The sequence below is a fragment of the Lepidochelys kempii genome, chromosome 3, assembly GCF_965140285.1.
Source record: "Lepidochelys kempii isolate rLepKem1 chromosome 3, rLepKem1.hap1, whole genome shotgun sequence".
NCBI lineage: Eukaryota > Metazoa > Chordata > Testudines > Cheloniidae > Lepidochelys > Lepidochelys kempii.
Genome location: NC_136382.1, coordinates 110,309,215 through 110,323,510, shown reverse-complemented (window position 1 = coordinate 110,323,510; position 14,296 = coordinate 110,309,215). Strand labels below are relative to the sequence as shown.

At 42.6% G+C, this 14,296-nt stretch overlaps 1 protein-coding gene across 2 annotated transcripts in view; it reads left to right on the top strand.

The window, feature by feature from the left end:
- The first annotated feature begins 4,210 nt into the window (after nucleotides 1–4,210).
- The window catches only part of PLAGL1 (PLAG1 like zinc finger 1), an 86,668-nt gene continuing 76,582 nt past the window's right edge, over nucleotides 4,211–14,296 (top strand). For both annotated transcript variants that reach the window (XR_012158073.2, XM_073337518.1), the window contains exon 1: nucleotides 4,211–4,487. The gene's annotated coding sequence lies outside the window, so the exon portion shown is untranslated. The remainder of the gene's footprint in view (nucleotides 4,488–14,296) is intronic.

Genomic DNA, 14,296 nt, shown 5'->3' with positions numbered 1-14,296 from the left:
TAGAGTGAAATCCCTGCAAGCTGCAGGGACACTTTTCAAAGAAACCATAATAGAGGCTCAACTTAAATGTATACCCCAAATTAAAAAACACAGTAAAAGAACTAAAAAAGAGCCACCGTGGCTTAACAACCATGGAAAAGAAGCAGTGAGAGATAAAAAGGCATCTTTTAAAAAGTGGAAGTCAAATTCTAGTGAGGTAAATAGAAAGGAGCATAAACACTGCCAAGTTAAATGTAAAAATGTAATAAGAAAAGCCAAAAAGGAGTTTGAAGAACAGTTAGCCAAAAATTCAAAAGATAATAATAAAATGTTTTTTAAGTACATCAGAAGCAGAAAGCCTGCTAAACAACCAGTGGGGCCCCTGGACGATCGAGATACAAAAGGAGCACTTAAAGACAATAAAGTAATCGCAGAGAAACTAAATGAATTCTTTGCTTCAGTGTTCACGGCTGAGGACGTTAGGGAGATTCCCAAACCTGAGCCGTCTTTTGTAGGTGAAAGATCTGAGGAATTGTCACAATTTGAAGTGTCACTTGAGGAGGTTTTGGAATTAATTGAGAAACTTAACAGTAACAAGTCACCGGGACAAGATGACATTCACCCAAGAGTTCTGAAAGAACTCAAATGTGAAATTGCGGAACTATTAACTGTGATTTGTAATCTGTCCTTTAAATCAGCTACTGTACCCAATGACTGGAAGATAGCTAATGTAATGCCAATATTTAAGAAGGGCTCTAGAGGTGATCCTGGCAATTACAGACCGGTAAGTCTAACGTCAGTACTGGGCAAAATAGTTGAAACAATAGTAAAGAATAAAATTGTCAGACACATAGAAGAATGTAAATTGTTGGGCAAAAGTCAACATGGTTTCTGTAAAGGGAGATCATGTCTTACTAATCTATTAGAGTTCTTTGAGGGGGTCAACAAACATGTGGACAAGGGGGATCCAGTGGACATAGTGTACTTAGATTTACAGAAAGCCTTTGACAAGGTCCCTCACCAAAGGCTCTTATGTAAATTAAGTTGTCATGGGATAAGAGGGAAGAGCCTTTTATGGATTGAGCACTGGTTAAAAGATAGGGAACAAAGGGTAGGAATAAATAGTAAATTTTCAGAATGGAGAGGGGTGCCTAGTGGTGTTCCCCAAGGGTCAGTCCTAGGACCAATCCTATTCAATTTATTCATAAATGATCTGGAGAAAGGGGTAAACAGTGAGGTGGCAAAGTTTGCAGATGATACTAAACTGCTCAAGATAGTTAAGACCAAAGCAGACTGTGAAGAACTTCAAAAAGATCTCACAAAACTAAGTGACTGGGCAACAAAATGGCAAATGAAATTTAATGGGGATAAATGTAAAGTCATGCACATTGGAAAAAATAACCCCAACTATACATACAATATGATGGGGGCTAATTTAGCTACAACTAATCAGGAGAAAGATCTTGGAGTGATTGTGGATAGTTCTCTGAAGACGTCCAAGCAGTGTGCAGTGGCAGTCAAAAAAACAAACGGGATGTTAGGAATCATTAAAAAGGGATAGAGAATAAGACGGAGAATATCTCATTGCACTTATATAAATCCATGGTACACCCACATCTTGAATACTGCATACAGATGTGGCCCCTCATCTCAAAAAAGATATACTGGCTTTAGAAAAGGTTCAGAAAAGGGCAACTAAAATGATTAGGGGGTTTGGAATGGGTCCCATATGAGGAGAGATTAAAGAGGCTAGGACTTTTCAGCTTGGAAAAGAGGAGACTAAGGGGGGATATGATAGAGGTATATGAAATCATGAGTGGTGTGGAGAAAGTGAATAAGGAAAAGTTATTTACTTGTTCCCATAATATAAGAACTATGGGCCACCAAATTAAATTAATGGGTAGCAGGTTTAAAACAAATAAAAGATAGAATAAAACAAATAAAAGCCTTCACTCAGCGCGCAGTCCACCTGTGGATATCTTTGCCTGAGGTGATTGTGAAGGCTAGGACTATAACAGGGTTTAAGAGAGAACTGGATAAATTCATGGAGGTTAAGTCCATTAATGGCTATTAGCAAGGATGGGTAAGGAATGGTGTCCCTAGCCTCTGTTTGTCAGAGGGTGGAGATGGATGGCAGGAGAGAGATCACTAGATCATTATCTCTGGGGCACCTGGCATTGACCACTATTGGTAGACAGGATACTAGGCTGGATGGAACTTTGGTCTGACCCAGTATGGCCATTCGTATGCTCTTATCAGAAGTTTCAATTACAGCAGGTGACAACTGTTGAGGAACTAAACATTAAAATATAAATATCTTGGTAAGCTGTATAAATGGTAAGGCAAACTATGAGAAATTAAAAATGGAGTTTTAAGTAGTTTTAAACTTTTCCTAGATTCGCAGTCCATCACCTTGAACACATAAAAAGACACACTGGCATAAGATTAATAGAAATAGCTAAGTCTCACATGAAAAGATGGATTTTAGAAATAAGAATTTGAGAAATACTACAATGAGTTTCTTGTAGTCTTGTTTTGAAACTAGAGTAAATAACTTAAATCTCAGTGGGAGCTTTGCTTACCCAAAACACTGCAAGATTGTGCCACTAAAGATCTTCCTGAGACAAAGATTAAATTGATCATTTGAGCTGAAAATAATTCAGAATATTTTGGATAGGAAAATGGTTTGAAAATAATCATGTTGCTTTTTACAGCTGCCTACTATAGGATAATATGCAATTGGCAATCATAAATGAAAATCTCTCAAGGTTTAAGTGGTTAAAATATTTGTTTTTTCAATATTGTGGCATGGTGGTTTCTCCCACCCTCACTGACAGAAAATGTAGATGTAAGCATGGGGCTGAAATTGTATGAGAGAGAGAGAAGTGTAAAGAAATTGCTGCAATGGGACTTAATTTGATCCTGCAATCCCTACTCAGACAAAATTTACCATTAAAAATCAACTGATGGCAAAATGTGGCTCAGTGGGAAGCATTATTGGATCCCATATTGGGAATTAAAATTATTTGCATTTTAAACATTTCATTTTAGTATGGTAGTTTTGAAAGGTACAGAGCGCAACAGGTTACAGAGAACCACAAAGAACTTGTTTAAATGTGTGGGAGCATTAGTAGACCAGGTACCACCATTTTAATCATGGTATAATGTAGATCTGTTTCAAGCAGGGGTAGACAACACCTTAGGTGGTGTTGGTCCTGCTTTGAGCAGGGGGTTGGACTAGATGACCTCCTGAGGTCTCTTCCAACCCTAATCTTCTATGATTCTTTTATGAATACAGTGCTTAAAATACCTATAACTGCCTGAAGCCCCGTTTATGTATATAGAATTTGAAGATTTTATATAGATCAAGGTTAATATTGTAATAATAACTCTTAACCAGCCAAGGCCCAAAGCTGGGCCATAATGTATGACAAAGACCCAAAATAAGGGACACAAAAATGATTAAGGAAACTTAAAATGTTGTGTGATTCCTTCCTTCAGTGCAAAGAACCCCTTCTATAATCCCATTTTCATGATTTTGAATTGTTAAATCATTTTCTGCAATAAGAGTGTTTGTGGTGAATATAGGCTACATCACCAATTCCGGCAATTTTATCATGTCTAGTGATTTTGGAGGTTTTCTTAAAGTTCTTGCTGGAGCTAGGTCTCTCAGATGTCCTTTCCAAATAAAGTCAGTTTCTAGCCTGCAGAGAAAAGGTGGAAAAACCTCCAATATCAAAAGTCAAATGGAAAAGAATCCTATAGTTATTTCTTAAATCTAATGATTCTTTCAAAATCAAAGCCAATCTCATAATGTTGAAGTTGGTGAAACCACATGGGTAATTTTGGAGTTCAAACAAGAGGCACTGAAGAACTAGGGCTGGGGCCAGCTAGAGCTGTAGACCAGTAACCACCGTTGTGTCAATAGTCTGAGGCCCCGATCCTGCCAACACCTACCCAGCTGTGCACCAGGACTTCAGCGGGGCTGCTCACTGGCCCAAAGCTAAGCATGTGTCGGTTTGGAGAAGCACCATGGGGCTTTGTAGCGCTGTGCTCCAGGCGCGTCCCTCTCCCAGGGCCGGCCAGCGTCCGCCCGCACTCACTCACTCCGGCTCCGCCAGGAAGTGACTCCGCAGTTACACCGCGGGGAGGCAGAACCGAGTCACCCCCCGGCTGCTTCGCCACCCACCTCGCCCCCAAACCAGCCCCGCGGCTTGTCCTGCGCGCAGAGCGCGGGCTGCTCCGCCCGGGCAGACAGCGGGAGGCGGGGGCAGGGCCGGCCGGCCGAGCGGCCATACAACGCAGGGGCGCCCGCCCACCGTGCCTGGGCAAGTCCCCCGCCCGCCGCCGCCGCCGCTGCTGCTGTCTCGGCGCCCGCCCGCCCGCAGCTGAGCTCCCCGCCGCAGCCTTCCCCCGGATTTGCATCGCGCGCTAGCCCAGGGCAGGGCAGGGGAGGCGGCGGCGGCGGCGCGGCCCCAGCCGAGCCGGGAGATGAGCGAGAGTTGCGGGTGAGTGGCGGCCGCTGCTGGGGAGCCTGGGGGCTGGGTGAGGTGGGTGTTCGCGGGCCAGCGCCAGGTCAGCCGAGCGGGGGCGCTGCCCTCCCGCTCCCCTGGAGGGGCTGCCTGGGCTGGGGGCAGAGTGTGAGACTCTCCCACCTTGCTGGAGCTGGGGAGCCCTTGCCCCTGCTCCCCATGCACGCGGGGGCAAAGAGATTTCCTCGCCCCTGCTCCCCGCTCCCCCATGTGTTGTTACCGGGTATCCAGGACACTCTCCCTGCCTTTCCCAAGGAGTTTACAGGCTAAATGGTCAGGCGGCAAGACTGGGAGCCGCATAGGGATTTGGGAGTCTTATGTCTAAGCTGTAGTGCCAGGCCAGGGTTAGTAGAACTGGACTTCGCAGACCCTGGGTTTGTTAGCCTGGGGCTTGAGTGTCTACACTCATTTGTAACCCCAGGTTAGGACTTGTTGAATCCTTGGTCCCAACCCGCAGCGCCAACATCTGCACTGCATTATGGGGGCCTGAGTTCACCCATCCCTATCCCAGGCTTCCTAGTGCTCTCCCAAAATGGGGCTGCTCTAGTCCTTTGTTCATGGGGTGGTGTGGGAACACTTGACTGTCCCAAGGACAAAGAATGATGAGCTATGGGATACTTTTGGTGAGTCCAATAGGGCTGCATCTACAGTACAAAGCAATAAGGCTTGAAGTGTCCCGGCTTGCCTCCCCTCATTCCTCCATGAACTCCTGGGATCCTGGTAGGGTTGTCAACTTCAGTTGGATGAATTCCTGGAGGTTTCATCGCATGACTTTACCTTTAATTCTTAGAGACTCTGGGACAATCCTGGAGGGTTGGCAATCCTAGACTCTGGGTCAGCATTATTTGTGTGTGGACGAAAGAGGGGTTGGTTACGCTTGAGCCTGAGTTCAAACCTGGTGCTTACATTCCAGTGTAGACGTATAGGCTTTAGGGTTTGTCTACACTGCAATAAAACACCCAGGGCATGGCCCTGTCGATTGACTCAGGCTCGTGAGTCTTGGGCTACGGGGCTATAAAATTGCACTGTATACATCTGGACTTGAGCTGGAGCCCAGGCTCTCAACCCCATCAGGGTTCCAGTTTGAGCAACTACACTGCAATTTTATAGTCCTGCAGCCTGAGTCCATCAGTCGACACAGCCAGCCGCAAGTGTTTTATTGCACTGTAGGCGTACCCTTGGGGCCTTGTGAGATCCATATGAGTGACAGCATGTTTATTGCTACATAGTTAGCAACTTACTCTGAGTGCAGGAGGGAAAAGATGCTCTAGTGTCAGCAACCTATTATCCTCCCCGGTTTAAAGGAAACACATGTGATAATTCTGTTTGTTATTGCTCTCCCTGAGACTTTATTTGCTCCACCCCCTTCTCTATTGCCACCTTCTTGGCTAAAGAGGAAACTGCTGCTGCCATTTGTAAAGTATTGTGTATTGAACTGGACTGAAAACAATGATGTACAAAATGTTTTTTCTTCTGCAAAGTATTCTGGGAAAGTAGATTCTCCCTTGTTGAATGAAGTGAGAAGTGGGAAGGGACTGCAAGGTGTGTGTAAGGGGTGGTGATTTTGATTTTTACATGCACAGGCATTTCCTTCTTGTCAGTCTTGAAATGAGTAAAGAGCTGCACAATCAGATCAAGTTTCAGAGTGAGGGGCAGGGGGTGCAGAGGAGAAGAACAACATATGCCCACTATCAGAATAAAGAAATACAAAGGATTGGACAAAGTGACATTCCTCGAAACTTACAAAGGTCCAAATGGGGGATGCAGTGTATGACAAAGACAAGAATTATTCATGCAGGAAATTTAGAATACTGGGTGATTCCTTCCTTCCATGTAAATAACTTTCTGTAACTTCAGTTAATGATTTCATATTTCTTATGTAAATATTTTTCAACATTAAAAAGTAGGGGACTCTATACATTGGTGTAGAACAGTGGTTCTCAATCTTTGCAGACTACTGTACCCCTTTCAGGAGTCTGATTTGACTTGTGTACCCCCAAGTTTCACCTCACTTAAAAAGCTACTTGCTTACAAAATCAGACATAAAATTACAAGTGTCATAGCACATTATTACTGAAAAATGGATTACTTTCTAATTTTACCATATAATTATAAAATAAAACAATTGGAATATAAATACTGTACTTACATTTCAGTGTAGTATATAGAGCAGTATAAACAAGTCATATGAAATTTTAGTTTGTACTGACTTGGCTGGTGTTTTTTATGTATAGCCTGTTGTAAAACTAAGCAATATCTAGATGAGTTGATGTACTCCCTGGAAGATCTCTGCGTACCTGGTGGAGAACCACTGGTGGAGAACATGGGTAACATTAGGGCTAAAACAACTGATGTGCTTCAAAACTTGGGAGCAGTTAAGAGGTATGGGGGACACAGAGTGAGATATCTTCATGTTATATGTGATATACCCTTACCAGGGTCCTGGAGCGCCATTAAGTGTTGTGCAGCTAGGGACATATCCAGCCTCCTTCCTTTTCCAGGAAGCAGTACCACTTTCTGTGTAATCACAAGTGCCTTCTGAGGCACGGAAAACTGCATTGAGTAACAGGAAAGCAATTTACTGCACATGCATCTGCCTCCAAAAGATTTTTTTTCTTCTCCAAATGTTTTTATCCACAAGCCTCAACCTCTGCCCTCAGTGGAATGCAAATCCAGCCTCAAGCCAGGTTTTTCCACTTGTCTTTCTTCTTTGCTTTTTACAAAAGCCCGAGGATGGGCTGATATGTTTGGGCCCAACACAACTTCTACTGACTTTATGAACAAAAAGGCTACAGCATTTTTTTTGATGTTCAGCTATACCTAGTTCTTGCCAGTTTATATTTTGCCATGGTAAATGTGTTGTAAGAGAGTCTTATAACTGTGGATGTGAAGTAGCTAACTGTGTTTTGACACATTCTGTAGCATCTATGCAGAGTGAAATTTCATGTTTCGACATGGGAGCTTTATGTTTTCCTTAAAAAAACCCCTCTGGGGGCCAACTATTGCAACCACCACTCAAAACATTTGCATTGACTAAAGCAGCCATACTACAATTTAAGGAATGTGGAATTATCCTTCTATACAAATACTGTATTGGGACAAACATCTCACTTCAGATAATGGAGTCAGTTTTGATCCTGAATGTCTTTGGCTCTCATTGACTTCTAAGGGAGCCCTGTGCACATATATTAGGGGAGAATTTGCCTCATGATATTCTGGGTTTTTTAAAAACTATTCAGTTAGAATTTAAGCTCTGTTATAAAGACAGTAAACAAAAAGTTAACTTTTCTGGGAATGTGCGGTCAGGAGACCTAATTACTAGTCCAAATACTGCTCCTTTCTGCATGCCCTGGGTATATAACCTGTGTATCTCAATTTCTCCATTTGCAAAGGGGGCAAATAATGCAAATAACTTTTGTAGAGTGCTTTGAAATCATTTGGTGGAAGACACTATAAGTATAAATTATTACTATTTTTAGTGTGGGAGAGTTAATATAAACCGCTGTTTCACAGGATGAATATTTTATTTAGATTTATAAAAGACTTTATAGATATCCATCCTATGCTTTGGGTACCCATTACTTAAATTAAAAAATACATAGCACAATATACAAGACTGCATCTCACCTTGACACACATGCACATCCACATTAGTAAACCCAAAACCATTCAGCCCACCTCATGTCAAACACCTGGGAGGGAGAGGGGCGGAGAGAAAACAATGTGTTTCACAGCATAACCAAAAAGCTGACATCCAGGCTCTGACCAAATGAGGGAGGAGCAAGTTCCACAGTTGAAGAACCCACTCAGAAAGCTGCTCTACGTTTGTAGTGTGGGAGCCCCAGCTGAAGAGTCTCTGCTGTGGAACTTTGGCTCATGGAGAGAGATATTCTCACAAGAACCAAATCTACACTACACACTTATATCGGTATAACTATGTCACTTGGGGTGTGAAAAATCCGCACCCTTGATTGACATAATTATACTGAGCTAGCCCCTGGTGTAGACAGCGCTATGTCTGTGGTGTAGACATAGCCACCACCTCTCGCAGAGGCAGATTAACTGTTCTGACAGGAGAAGCTCTCCCATGGGCGTAGTTGTGTCTTCACTAAAGAAGTGCAGCGGCGAAGCTGCACCAGCGTATGTGAAGACAAACTCCAAGTCCCAACTCATTTAGTTGCAAAGTTAATAACACTTTGCGCCTGATTTTCAGTTACTCCAGCGCTTGTGTAGTCACTTGCACCATTTGTAAAGTGAGTGTGCAATGCTATCAAGTCAGAATGACAGCATTTGACACCTACTTTGCACTGTTGTAAATGGCTACAGTCACTTGTCTTGCATCTTGATTTAGGCTGCTAGAATTCCACTTGAAAACCTATTGGAAGCCACTGTAGATCCCAGAGAACGCTTCTGTCATGAAACTCCACTTAATAAAAAGAAAAGGAGTACTTGTGGCACCTTAGAGACTAACCAATTTATTTGAGCATGAGCTTTCGTGAGCTACAGCTCACTTCATCGGATGCATCAAATAAATTGGTTAGTCTCTAAGGTGCTCAAATAAATTGGTTAGTCTCTAAGGTGCCACAAGTACTCCTTTTCTTTTTGCGAATACAGACTAACACGGCTGTTACTCTGAAACCTCCACTTAATAAGTCAGTTGCCATATTAGTAGTTTCAGTTTCTGAATGGTCTCGCTCTAGCTTTTAAACCAGAACTAGTTCTTCTAGACTATATATATAAATATATAGAAACATATAAAATAAACTTAGGGCCACAACTGACAGCAAAGATGAGAAGGGAAGGGTATTTCAAATAGATTTTTAAGTACAGCAGGTCATCTAATCCTGGGGTAGTCAACAGGCGGGCTGTGGGCTAATCCAGATTGGCAAATGCTCTTGAATGGACCCCAAAATCTTTTATTTACTTATTATTGTTTTTTTAAAATTATTTTCTCTGGAGTCTGGATCTTGACTATATCTTGGCCAAGAAATTTGGACCTTAACAAAAAATAATTTAGAACCCCGATCTAATTCAACTTCAGAGTTTGACCAGATAGAGTGTCCATAGAGCCCACATAATAACTGTGTACTTTTAAATAATACAGAGGTTGAGTATTTTAAAATCAGTGATGGAAGGTTAATATGTCCTCTCTGTATTACCTATTTATAAACTAACATTTTTATTGGGGAGATGTTTCACATGCACCTTATTTTTCAAAAATACACAGTAACCCACCAATAGGGCACAGATTCATCCTTCCTAACTAAAGATAATCTTTAGTTCTCTTTGAATTCAATAATTTTCTCTGTAGTCCTGAATTCTCCAAGCACTGAGTGTCACAAACACATGCATTCCAGCCCACCCTCTACCCCAGGGCTATTCGAGGGGAAGTGAGAATTCACCCCCAGCCTTTTGTGACATCTTTACACCACCAAAGTTGTTATAGATAGTAATAGGGGTCAGAATCCAACCCTCCATTTAAAAAAAAAAAAAATTACTCTCAAATTCTTTGCAGTGGTAGATATTGGCCCCCAATCCTGCAAACACTTATGGACATGCTTAGCGGTTTCTTCTTAGTGTATGCACAACATGCCTCAGATGGCATGTGACCAGGATTCATTATCGAATTTGGTCCGCTGGTTGGATCATTAGCTTCCCCGGCTTGGGCTGGGTACTGAGGGGGAGTGTGACGTGAATGCTGATCCATGTCCCCCATGTTTAGTTTTACAGATATAAGTAGTATCTGTGACTTCACTAGAGCTACTCCTGTGTATGAAGTGTTTGTGGGATCAGACCCATATTTATTAAAGCACACATTATCAGGTAGTTCCCTAGTGGTCCCACATCAGTTTTATTTACATTAAGATGTTCTCATTTGGAATAGCCTCATTTCATTCACCTCTAATTTTCACAAGAGTTGTAAATGGACAGCAGTCTTACACTCATACTCCAGCATATGGCAGTGTAGTACAAAATATAGTTTAGTCAAGTCACTAAAATAGAAAAGACTCTTTTGGTTCTTTTTTGCTAGTGCAAAAAACAAACAAACTGCTTTTCAACTTCGCAGGGGTAGATAAATGTACCAAAAAAAAAAGCAGTCCAGGAAACACCTCTTGAAAGCTATCTCAGGGATGCTGCTATTTTTCTGATAACTTTTCTTACTTGCTGCTTGTTAAGATAGGAGGAAGGTTAGTCTGCTTTGAAATCAGTACAGGTAGCCCTGGAGTTCAGCTACTAAATTTAACTACATATATAACAAAAAAAAATTCAGGTAAATATTTTGTTTTCAATTTTATTTTATTGCCAGGTTGTATCCAGGAATTTCAAGTGGAGAGAGAGAGAAAACTCTGTGGGCTTGTCTACATGTAGAACGCTGCAGACTCAGGCAGACATTAGTTATACTTACTTCACGTTTTCATACTTTTGTTTACTGCCACAAGGGCTAGAAGCATACTTTTTTGTTAATAAATGCTTAGATTCTGACACCATAACATGATTCTGGTAGCTGGGCTAAGCTGCCTCCATCCTAATACAGCGCAAAGTCATATCTGAGCTTGCTCCCTCCCACTGTGAAAGGACCAGCCGAGCTTGCATATTAGATTTTGAACATCTGCATCATCAATAGTGCTGGTACCTCATTTGAGCAGAGCTTGAACATACCACCACGTTCTTCAGTTTGAGTCCTGCTTCACCAGCTACTGTGCCTTAAACACAGCACTTTCAAAAGGTGCATAGGGGGTTTGATGCTTATCTCTCTCTTGTTTTAATGGGAATTGAGCTTCTAAAAATCCCTTAGACAGTTTTGAAAACCTTGGCCTAAAACTCCCTGCTGGTTCCTAGGAGCTATTTTGGTACTGCTAGCAACTCCCAAATCAATGTAGTTTTCAGGTTCTGAATGTGTGTGTGTACAAAAAAGCATTATAGAATAAATTTAAGTTAAATTGGTCCTGCTCTTACACACATTTGTTAGCTTAAAAACATAGTCTGCATTACTGCTCCATGTAGACAAGACTTTGGGTACAAGTAACCATTTCTGGTGTTTATTGGATAAACAGCATTTTTTTTTTGTATTGGGGTATTTAATCAAATGTTTATTGATTAAAAGTAAAAAATTGGAAGCTGTCAGGACCGCAGCTACTGTGGGGAGGGAGGCAGAGCAGATCAAGGCCAGGGCCTGGTTGGAGCAGACATGAGAATGTGGTCTGAGTTCAGTCTCCACAGGGTGATGGCCAGAGTAGCTGTCCATCCCAGTGTTGTGCCATAGGATCAAGTCATAGTCGAGGTTGATGAGCTGTACCAGGTCAGAGTCAAGTGAATCAGCTTAAGCAGGAATGGAGGCACGGCAAGAAGTCAGGAGTGGAGCTGGGGACCAGGAACTGAGGGGGAAGGCAAGACATCAGGAGCACAGCCAGGGATCAGGAACCAGGACTAGGAGTAGGCCAGATACCAGGAGCAGGGCAAAGCCTCAGGAGTGCAGAGCAAGGTTTGTTTTCAGCAGTAAGCCAGGTACCTGTATAATTGCACAGACAGGTTGCAGGTGTTTGGCCCAGGCACACTATTTAAGACCTCGGGAAATCAGGAAACACAGTAGGCTTTACCAGTAAGAACCTCCATGGGCAGGACATCCCATGTTGTTTGAACTTGTAGGGCTCATAGGCTGCTGTTTTCAATTTCAACGGAGGTGGCAGCGTGGACACAGCAACTGCCTAGGAACTTGCAGTTCCAGGTTCCAGACCAGCAGATCCTCACAAAGCTCTGACATAATTGTGATCCAGAATCAGATTTTTATTAAATAATAATTCTTCAGCCCTTTATTTTTAGCAAAGATAACCTTCAAAATATGAACCCATTCAATAATCTGTGCTGGAGTTTGCAGAGAACCTGAAACAATAGCATTGAGTTAAGCTTGAACTGTCTCCCGTTTCTCTCAAAGGAATTCTGAAACAGCAATAATATAAATATCAAATATGATTAAGTATTTCACTGTTGACTATTTTAATAGAAACATCTAGCTAACCTTTGTATTATAGTAGCAGATACTGGAGATGAAAGTGGGTGGAGAGAGAGAACTCACGGCTAGAGTGCCGCCTCATAGCTGAATGTGGTGTAGCAGGCTCTCGCCTCTCTAGTGTCCCTGACAAAGCTTCCTGTGACGTTCTCTCTTCCCATAACTCAGCCCTCCAGACAGTCCACAATTTAGACCCACTTCTATTGGGGAACAAAATTCAATAAAAGAAAAGATTATGTCATTACAAAAGGTCCTCAACCCAGTCCTCTCAGCCATTCTTATCTCCTTCCTCAGCCTCATGCCGGTAAGGGAACCCACACCCTCTCACTCCACTGGGCTCTAGTCCAGGGAATCTGTGACCAGCAGCCAAGGTCTGCTCCATTCAACTGCTTGCTGCTGCCTTCCTGGACTCTTTCCTACCCTAGCCTTCCTCAGGACTTCTCTCCTACAGCTTTTCTAGGTTCACTCTACTTTCAAGGCCAGGACACCCAGGGCCCTCCCCTGGAATCCCCAACAAAATCCCAAACCAACAAATATAAAATTAAACCCATTTCCATGCTGCTTGGGCTTGACCCTTTGTCCCTGTCTTGTTTCCCTTGCTTTATTCCCCATACAAATGCCTCCTAGGGCTCACCATCTGGAATTCTGCTTCTTTCAGCATGCATACACCATCAAAGCCTATGCCACCTAGTAGCCTCCCTGTCTTGCTCCTGGCCTCCTACCAGCCTTCTCTGCTCAGGTGAGGATCTCAGCATTTGCTCTTCCCCTGGGGAGACTAGGAGAATAAAGCCTGCTTTAATCCTACAGAGTGAATGCAGAATTTCTTCTTCTCCTCCCTATAGTTCTTTCTGTTCTAGACTTCCTGCATTTATAGTCACAACCCAGCTGGACTTAATCTCTAATTAAGCCTGTCCCACTCTCCAGGTGCAACCTTGTACCCTAATTAGCATCTCAGGCCTATATTAACACTTCCTCAGACTATATGAGGTACATACCCCATCAGAGGGTGTAGTAGAGTAGTCAGTAACTATCAAAGATTGTTAGGGTGAAGAACAAGGAATTCTCCACAAAACCTTCAAATTTAACATGATCTTTGTCCTTGCCCAAGAAGGGGAGGGAAGGATATGACATTCTCTCTTCAGTTCTAAAAGCCTTAGTTACCTTCTAGGTGCCAAAAATCCAAAGCTGGTTCCACACCTTACTGCATGCCAGCATCCCCAGTTGTAACAATTGGTTAGGGAGCAATCTTCAGCTTTCCTCTTGGTAAGTTCTACAGTGTAGTTACATATTTCCAAAGCAACCATCTGCAGCAGATTGAAGGTTTGGTAGCCACATAACATTTTAGAAAGCCAATATAAAAACATTACACAATGGATAGTTTCCTGTGCGTGTTATTAACTAGTTGATAGAAGTCCATCCTTTGAGTGGATTTAATAGTCAACATCACATACTTGCTCACTGCTGACAATTTTCTTGGCTTAAGTCTTTTAAATGGGGCCGGGATAGCTCAGTTGTTTGAGCATTGGCCTGCTAAACCCTGGGTTGTGAGTTCGATCCTTGAGGGGGCCATTTAGGGCTCTGGGGCAAAAATTGGGTATTGGTCCTGCTTTGAGCAGGGGGTTGGACTAGATGACCTCCTGAGGTCCCTTCCAACCCTGATAGTCTATGATTCTATGAAATGCTCTACAGCTGTTGCCCTTAAATGACCTTAATTTCTCCAAATTGGAGACCTCAAACCAAACATGACCACTTCACAGAGGGAATGTTGTAAATTAGA